This window comes from Varroa jacobsoni, unplaced genomic scaffold, assembly GCF_002532875.2.
Source record: "Varroa jacobsoni isolate VJ856 unplaced genomic scaffold, vjacob_1.0 scaffold_1237, whole genome shotgun sequence".
Taxonomy (NCBI): domain Eukaryota; kingdom Metazoa; phylum Arthropoda; class Arachnida; order Mesostigmata; family Varroidae; genus Varroa; species Varroa jacobsoni.
The window spans coordinates 113,569-123,144 of NW_019214139.1; the positions used below are offsets into that span (position 1 = coordinate 113,569).

Sequence of the window (9,576 nt, forward strand, 5' to 3'; positions counted from 1 at the left end):
GTAGTGGGGCGTTATCTGTGCATAGTCCAATTTTTCCTTGGTTGCTATTCAATTATACAGATAAACACTTCGATAAATACCTGACGTTTTTGAGTTGCTGTTATCATCTACGTGATCCTTTCATTCTGCATCGTGCAAATTGACTTGTATTTATGTTAAATTTTCCATTCACAGACTATGACGACCCATCTAATGACGGAATTGTTTGTCGGGGGAAAGGTCAAATGGTTTGCCAGCCGCTTTTTCCTCGTATTATTAGCGCCTATTATCTATTACAGGACATGCTTAATGAATTTAGCTTCTAGAACATAATCATTTGCTGGAAGGATATTGCTTCGTCATGGCTTTTATGTGAACAGATATATGGCAATTCTTCATAGACTGCCCCAGCGTTTTCAGAGCTGATCAACTACTTTCCTTACAGAGCACGCAAGTGCTTTACAAAGGAATGGTAGAAGCATATTAGACATGCTAAACCGTCAGCCTTGCTCTACTAAGCTAGTCCTGTTGAAATCTTTATTTATTTCGACTATTCAATTGAACTTTCGATATTTTGTTCTTCTTACAGTTGATGTTTACGGTAGCGAGCTTGGGACTCTGCCGAACTCGAAGGCATTTTATTTCGAGTTTACGCCCCATCTATACAAAGAATTGAGTGATCGTAATTTTGTCCTAAGTACTGACTGACAATGGAATTATTTGTCACCGATATAAACGTCATCACACTTTCTAAAGGCAAATTACTTCACGGCGTGTCGTGGACTTTAGGCCCACTGCGAGTGTACCAACAGGCTCCGAACACGTAGATAATCAATTTCGATGTTAAAAATTGTTAGGCCGAACAATTAACTGCTATTAGGCGCTCAGAGGGTAACTCTAAATAACGTTGCTATGGTAATTTAGTGAGTAACGTATTTGCATGCCAAACTTTAGAAGTACGATGTTGTGATCTAGGTGCTAATCCGGAGATAGACTTATTTCGTTTCATGCTGTGACCCAACCAACCGTCTGCCTGAATGCCCAACGGCGATACCGGACGTAAGACCCGAAACATAGGGATAATAGTGAATGACCATCCCCAACAGAGGTCACTGTATGCGTGTGCCCTAAGTTGTGCCACCTTCGGATCGTTTCCGGCTCACCTGACTGAGTTGGGTAAATCAGTTTCTGTTTCTATATACATAGTCTTTGTGTGATTGATAGTAAATCGCCTCTTAGAAAAAAATTTAATCACGCTGATATTTTTCAACACGAACTTAACAAGCTCTAACTGAGCTACTGTTAGTTGACTTGAATAAATGTACAGAATTTAGTTACCAGTACCTAAGCACATGTTCTTCCAGTATATCGAACGAAAGGGCTTGCTTTTTCAAGCTGGGGCCCATAACTTTAGGCATGTGTGTGCTTTCACGACGTTTTTTACCAAATTGCTGCAATGAATATTCTACACGGTCGTACCTGAGTGCACAAAAAATGGGTCTAATCATATCGCAGCAGTTCTTGTGTGTCGACAGGTTATCCGAAAAGGCTGTAGGTTTGTTTTTCGCACTCTTTTGGTGTATGCATCTATATAAAAACACACCGATGTGCTATAAAAACCTTTTAGAGAACGTAAGCACATAAGTATTTGCGAAACGCAGGTACTCGTATTCCTCTACTGAATAACCTTTTGCATGCCCTTGGCGCAGCCTGTTCCAATTAGGACATTCGCCACAGAATTTGAGAAGGTTACCTTCCGAGCAGGGAATGAGAATCGATAGCTTATGAAATTGATTTTAGAAATATTGGCCTGTTAGCAAGGTTTTTGAAATTCTACCTGGGGAAATTTACCATCCTACAGCAAGGTTTCCGCGATACAACCTTAAGGCTTTGCTTATTGATTACGTGCAGGTTGGCGACGGAAGAAAGATTCTGCCTGGGACTAGCTAGACAAGCGGTATTGAAAGACTACGTCAATTACTCTTGTCCATTTGTCCTAAAAATGTACTTATACTACTGACTGCCAGCGCTTGTGAGACCTGTGAATGCGTGGCTGAACTGCCAGAAGAATGGAAACGGGTTGGGGTTTAAACGTGAATGAGTTACCCTCAGGCCAGTGTTCGAGTACAAAACTAAACTCTTGGGGCTCGTCGTACATAAAAATCGTAATGTGTAATATATGTTGATATCGGACAAGCACTCGACATACAATGCCCTTGGGGTCCCTGACCGTTTACTTTTAAGACGAACATAAACATATTTAGAACAATTACTCTGAATGAGAGCCAATTGTGTTTCCGTTCTGTCTACTCAATAAAAGCTGGGACATATAAACCATAAGTTTTATACAAGACCATCGCACGTACATCTTGAATCCAACGAGCCGGCGCAAATCTTTAAAGGTTCGGCGTCTTTTTCTTTTATAATGGAATCAAAGTGCTGATTCAAATAAAATAAGAAGCGCGTCTCTCAGAGGAGAGTAGGAGAATGCAACGGAGCCGTGAAGTCTAACAAACACTAACCACTATCATTTGCTTCTTGCTTTACGTACCAGGATCCCAAATCTGCGAGTTCGAACCCCCGTTGTCCACAGTGCTCGAATCAGCGGTTCGTTTAATTCACAGCCTGTCCCAGCTGGAGGATACTGACGATACTGGATAATTCAATAGCTTCGATGAAGAGCTAGAAAAACGATCTGCGACTAGCAAGACAAAATCGACCTAGCTTGCAGCCCGATCTGCCTGGGGAAAAGGGGTAAGGTAGATAAAAGTCTGCCTTCGCATCACATATCGTCCTCATATGACACTGGTGGCTCTCTGTTGCCACTAGTTAAATATCAGCATCGCGACAGGCTGCGTCCCGTCAGCCGCGAGGGAGCACGTTCATAGTGTCTGCTCCAGGGTCTGTCTTCTGTTCCAGCGCTCATTGTCCGTCACGCGCGCTTCGAACAATGGAATGTTATTCATGTCACGCGGCGCTCAACCACATCATATTTCGGGCGTGGACCGAAAAACGAACGGCCAGGCACGCAGCTTGTCCTTGAATGGAACGAGCTGTCAAAGCCTGTTGTTGGCTGTGGTCCCTTACCGCCGGTGTGGCGTGTCTCGCAATTGCAATTCCCGCGTCATCCTCTCTTTTTTCTTTTTTATCTCTCTTTTTCGTTCTGGACTTCGTAAAAGCATCATACTTACATTGGTCTGTACAATCGGCTGATACTCCACTCGGTTCTTCTTAGGCAAAAGATAGCAGCGAACACGATAGGAACTATAGGGCGTATTTGACAGTGCGAACAGGACGAGCCATTGCGATTTTAGCTACAAAATATGGCAGAAATAAAAGTAAAAGTGTCTAGTGAAACGCTTCCTATAGTCAAACGTTTTTTTACTTTTTTTTTTTTTTTCGTAAACTGCGTACCGCTCCACATACGTTGTTATTAGAGAGGTATAGTTATTAAACTAGCTTGGGCGCATCTAACTGACTCCAACAAGACGAGCAGAGATAATAGTGGCAAAGTAGTATTCTTCAACGACGCTCAAATCGAATTTGCGCAGCGGATCATTCCATTTGTTTTGATGTCTGTCGCTGCTTTTATAGTTAGTGTAAACGAGCTGAAATGGTGAGTTTTTTTTCCATTTAATGATGAATTATATATCACTTTTTAGAGACCGGCTTTTGCACACTCTCAATGCTAGCTCTAGCCGCTGATTAATTTGGGGCTGACTAACGATGAGTAAAAGGACTCTAGTTTTTTGTTTTTCTTCTAGATGGACAAGTGTTTGAAAGTGTGGCACGCAAACTACTTTGCGTAAGAACCACTCGATTTGTATAAGGTGAAAGCCAGACATTTTGTTTAATGCTTTGTTTGTCCGCCAGACACGCCGTAACTATCTGACTAAGAGACGAATAATTCCAATTCATTTACCAGAGGACCCAATAATTTCGGGTATTAATATGAACGTTAATTGACAAAACATCGCCAAAAACAGCCATTTAGTCAAAAAGCATCGAATTTTAAGTGACCAATCGCACTATCGTCATCTGTAGATTCGTAACTATTTTCATTGTTTTTTTTTTATGGTCTGTGAGTGTGTTACTTAAAAACAAAACACTGTCATTAAGGAAGTCATCATTAAGGAAGCATGCTATCAATGTTATTCCTTCCCTAAAACTCTCCTCGTATCCTGTTATGAATTTAACATGAATGAGCATGTAAGTGATCTATTTGTGTCTGTAGCAGTCAGCTCCAAAGTCGAGATTTTGATTTCTCCGAAATTTGCTGGATTTGAAACTGTCTATCAGCCATAGCGTGCTCCATTGATTGGAACGGTACATGACTGATTCTAGCCGAACCTCTAGAGTACCCCGGTACCCAACCGAATCCTTAGTCGAGCTCTGCGAAGTCATAAAGATAGGCAAGAATGTTTTTTCTCTTGGTGGTTTGGATACTAACATAGAGACATTTAGTAAGTAAGTAAGTTCTTTAGTAAGTAAAGTAAACACTTCTATCGTGGGATTCTTTTTCACATTCATCAAATACTTTTATTGTTGGGATATTGATATTCTTCCAATTTTTAATCTGCATCTTCTGCTCTTTTGTTTAATAGGTATATGGAAATACACTATACCACACTAAGCGACCTGATACGCGTGGTTGTTTTCGTAAATCGTTTTATTTTCATGTTACGAAATTATCCTCAAATTTGATGCAACTGCTGTAAGTTTCATTATCAAGTGCAGCACTGATAGAATGAAAATTTGTTAACTCAAATTTATAGTACTTGGGTTATTTAGCCGAAGTACTTACTATAAATCTCAAGTGTCCCCTTGATGAACTTGAATCTGCTGGCGCCATTCATAAACTGTACGTTGCCGTGGAGGGGGAACTTTAGTTTCAAATGATTTAACTGCTACAATTGCGCTGGTTTCTCTTAGTGGACAGTAGTATTTCATAGTCCCATATCCCCTAATTACGGATCTGATGTTCAACTGGACTGCAAGAACAGTTAGAAGAAGTTAGGCTCAGCCACGATCACGAGTCACTGTTTCTTCAAGTTTTAAGAACTTGTAAAGCACTGTGCTTTTTATGTAATGCAATTATGATTGCCGGATATTTTGTTGTGAATATTATAATGATCTTTTTCGAACCGCTAAGAGCTCTCATTTTCATCAAAAAAAAAATATTATATTCACCGTGCATATGCTAAAGATCAACGTGGGCACCTATTCGCTTCACAATAATACACGATTTCATATTCTGGCATTTGAAGGTAAGTATAGAGATAATTGACCATACGTTGAGTTAGTTTCGGAAAAGTGCAGAAGAGCAGCCTAGAAATCGAATATAGTGTTTCTTACTTGGATTCTGCGGACCATTCGGCTACTAAATTATAGAAGTTCCTCCAGCTTCTTCGGATTGTTCATTGTGACGAATCACCGTTTAGATTTCAGCTGTTTTCTTCTTTTACAACCAATGTAACAATAGGTTTTTCTTCTGATTTTTAATTTCTGAAAATGTAACTTAATTAAACGGCTCTTCGAATAGTGAAAGACTCTGGGCTCGCTTTTCAGACTTGTCGTCCCTATTTTTTAAAGCTTACTATTTGTTTTTTATGTGATGAAAATCTGATCAAATATTTCTGGCCATGTTCCTCTTCTAAGCACCGATCTGTCAATCAATGTTACGTTTTATGCACACAGAGCTATGTAGGACGCTCTGTACGTTCCTATCTAGAGGCCTCTTCTGCTTCTGCAGCACCACATTGTGTGCGGCACGAGTCCAGGCGCAAAAGCAAAATAGTAATAACAAGCAAGACAAAGCGGGGGAATTGTGTGTAGCTACAGTCGGGTCTGATTTAAAGAAGCACCGCGCAGAGGTAGAATTAGATTTTTACCAAATACATAGGGTTCAAATGCAGCTAATAGAAAAAAACAAATCGAAGGTCTTTGCACCGTAGTCATTGGCGTTTGCCATATATCACGGGGCCAACAGATGCCCCTTTACCCAAAGGCCTCATCAGGACAGTGGAACAGAGTCAGCAGCTGAACTGAGCAAGGGAATCTGCCCTACCATGTTTGCTTAATGAGTTCACTTTTATTTCACGTACAATGGAGGTGGCTGCATATGTTTTCCAAAGCTGTCAACGATATTCCGATTTGAACGACATGGAGACAACATAGGCTAAATGACGCCTCGATTCATCAGACCCAAACCGCAAGCACGTTCATAGTGTACTTATTAAATGGGACAGAATAAAGAGTCAAAATAAATAGAGTGATTGCTTGAAAGATGTAAAGGTTTACTCAGTATTGTCATTCACCGAAAATATGGCTTAATCACACTGTATATACGACATAATTATGTGGACTATTCATTGGTATTTTTGTGAATGATACTACAGGAGCTGTATTTCGGCTGCACAAGGCCTGCAATTTGTATTTGTTTTAACTGAATGAAATATTAGGCTATCCAATAAGTGGGTTAGCTTTTCCGCGGGATTGAAATGCTATGAGTTTGCGGCTAAAACTACCTTCGACTTTTAAAAAATTATTTCTTTGCTTTTTCAAAACTTTTTTTTCCGTTGCACGTTGATTCGAACCACAGTCGCCATTCATACTTTTTATGTTTCAGAAGCTTCAGGTTCTCTGAGCTGTCTACGTGCAGGGTGGCTCGGACTATAACAATTTTTGTATCTATAGGAAGTTGCCGTAAAAATGTCTCTTCACTTCCCGACGAAATTATGTCGCCTCGAGCCTGTCAATAACAATATGCACATGGTAATGAAGTTGTCGGCAACAGCACTTCCACCGGGTTCGCTTACCTTTCTGTCTTTTAGACATTCCACTTTGCCTGCAAGCAACTCAGGATAGTGTCAATTCGCAGCTGCTCAGAACCTAAGATGGTTAGTTTTTTTTGCAAGTGTTGTGATTCACTTCACAGCGCCGTCCGGAGCATGGTTCGTAGTTAAAATCGAGATAATCGATTCTAAGGAACTAAAGTAAGTTAGTTTTGGCAGATACTCTCAAGCATTTCTGATCTCCTTTTACCTTCACACACGACCCCCCATGTTCCAGTCGGCACACTTAGCCGGGTAGCACAGGTGAGGACAATTTTAGATAAGCAACTTTTAACATATCCTATGTAATCGCGCACAGAATTGCCACTGATGAAAAATAGTACAACAACAGTAGACCAGTCTAGATAGGCGACGTGTGAAGTTTGGAACTTGAAATAGTAGAAATACAGCACTATCGTTAATGCTTACTTGTCAGTGAGAGCCATAAGTGTGAAATAGCCTTTAAATGTTTTCATGGATCTTTGTTGCGAAAATCCTTGGTCGCTGCTGACTCTAAATATACTGACGTATAGAGTAACTGATTATTCGATCAGGACCATGGCTTTTCAAAACAATTAGTTTAAGGACAACGAATTAAACCGTTTTCTGTTCACGTATAACCTTACACTTGATGGGGTTGCCCGATCAGTTATTGAAAACTTGCCTCGTCCAGGATTCCTTCATGTTTTGTTCGTAGCACCTATAAACCTGTGTTGTTTCTTCTTTGATGCCTGTACACAGAAAGAACTCGAGGCCGGGTGCTGTTACATAGAAGTCTGTGATTCAAAAGTTAATCATGCGCAGAAGCCTGCTAGTCGGTTTGACTGTTATGTGATGCACATAGATGGCTCCACTAAAAACACATTCACTTTAATGCTAGTAATACCGAACCGGGCAATGCTCACATAATGTACACTTAGATTTTGCTGAAAACCCGCCGAGGATTCATTTCAACGATTTTTAACTCTATTAAGAAGACAGGTCATAACTTCACAGCTGAGAGATCACTTCGCTGACAAATTAGACCTTAGGACACAGGTTCCTACTACTTATATGACGTATTTATACTTGATTCCAAATATGTGTTCCCTGCGAGTATCAGTCACAAACTATATTGTGATGATTTTAAATCGTTCGGAACTTGGGACGTAATACAACGGAACTCCTATAATCTGCATCCGGTTGTGAAATAACGCTGATACCAAAACGCATATTGTTTATTGTGATGATATTGATTCGCTTTGTACTTTTAATAGTACCCTGCTAACCCAGTTTAACTAGGATGTTAACGTTTCTATTAGTTCTCCTTAGTTATTTGGATATTGTTCAAGTTTAACTATTTATATAATGAGGCATTGTACCGAAGAAACCGACTCCTTCATCGAGCTTTCTAATGGCCTATATCTATGAAAATATAGCGTCCTCATTGTCCAAAGAAGTACATTGGAGCACTTAGCAGTATTTCGAAACGGCTCGCACACGACGTTGAGTCATAAATTAATTGTTATAAGCGCGGTCAAACTGAAATAAGCCAGTCAACTCAATTTATAGCTTTATGCAATAATAGTAATTCCTATTTGAAGAATAGCTCGACAATATACGTTGAAGTGACACGATTCGAACGTTCGCTTAGATTAATATTGAAGATGAGTTCGTATTGTATAGAACGCACCTCATCCTATATACAAATCTATGTTGAAGTCTATTGCGGTTCAATAAGGACACCAATTCACAGCGGCGCAGATTTAAGAAGCAGAGCCATAACGAGTGAAATATATTTATGTTTCCACGCAAACTCCCAACCCAGCACGATCCTGTGCCCTATTTTATTACCAACGCTAATTTAGTCATCATATAATAGAACGTACTTCATCAGCATAAAGAATCTCACTTCATTTAGCCTTATTGCGCAGAATCGGATTGTATATGATCGCATGAGACCGCCGTCATTTGCGGGCTTATTTTGCCTATTGCTAGCATCTCTTATATGGATCTGATGTGGGAGAGCTTCTAAATATAATCAGACAGGTTCCCAGATTTATGACAGTTCCTCGCTCGTAATTGATATTAATACGCTACCTGGCCGATAACGTCCGATAAACGACTTTTCAGATGTAATCTGTCAGTGATGGGTCAGAAAAATAAGTGACGTATGATTTTTATGACGTATTTTTATTTTATTGATCAGTGAAAATCGTTGAACTCGATAGAGTAGAGTGCTCGTCTTTGTAACAAACGATCTATCGTGGACTGCTTTACTTTGCCGTTCTAATACTTGATATAATTGTGTCTATCTACTCTAAACAACAAAATCGGTTTTTAACAAGAAACATACGCTTCTCCGAAGTGTAGGAATAGCTACCCCGTGTTTTATACAAATTCTTACGTGCGGAGTACATCGATATTGGTCAGAACCTTGACGAGGCATACGAAGCAAGAAGGTACATAGCGAAATAACAACATAAACAACTACTGCTATTATATAATTACATAAAGATCGTTTTGCGTTGAGCTGTGCTGGAGTACGTTTTTCGCCAGTCACATGCTTGCTGTTCCGCCTGCTGTTGATTTGAAGTAATCGAAGAAGCAGGTTGTCCCAGCGGGCCTCCGACGATGCCTAAGCTTCCCTTAAGTTTACCATAGCGAAGCAGCGTTTCCCCCAGATGACCACTGGCACGAGCTTTCATGAAAGGCATTGATTTCTTAGAAATGCAGGAACCAGTCGAAAGCTATCTTAGTTTAGTTGGCGTATATACATGTACAT

The 9,576-nt window shown here is 40.1% G+C and overlaps 1 long non-coding RNA gene across 1 annotated transcript; it reads right to left on the reverse strand.

Annotated features, from left to right (window-relative positions):
• Positions 1–4,093: 4,093 nt before the first annotated feature.
• On the reverse strand, positions 4,094–4,978 carry LOC147752471 (uncharacterized). Its single transcript, XR_015313995.1, has 2 exons — positions 4,784–4,978; positions 4,094–4,371 (listed from the first exon to the last, which is right to left on the reverse strand). It is a non-coding gene; the product is annotated as an uncharacterized LOC147752471 (long non-coding RNA).
• Positions 4,979–9,576: the final 4,598 nt, after the last annotated feature.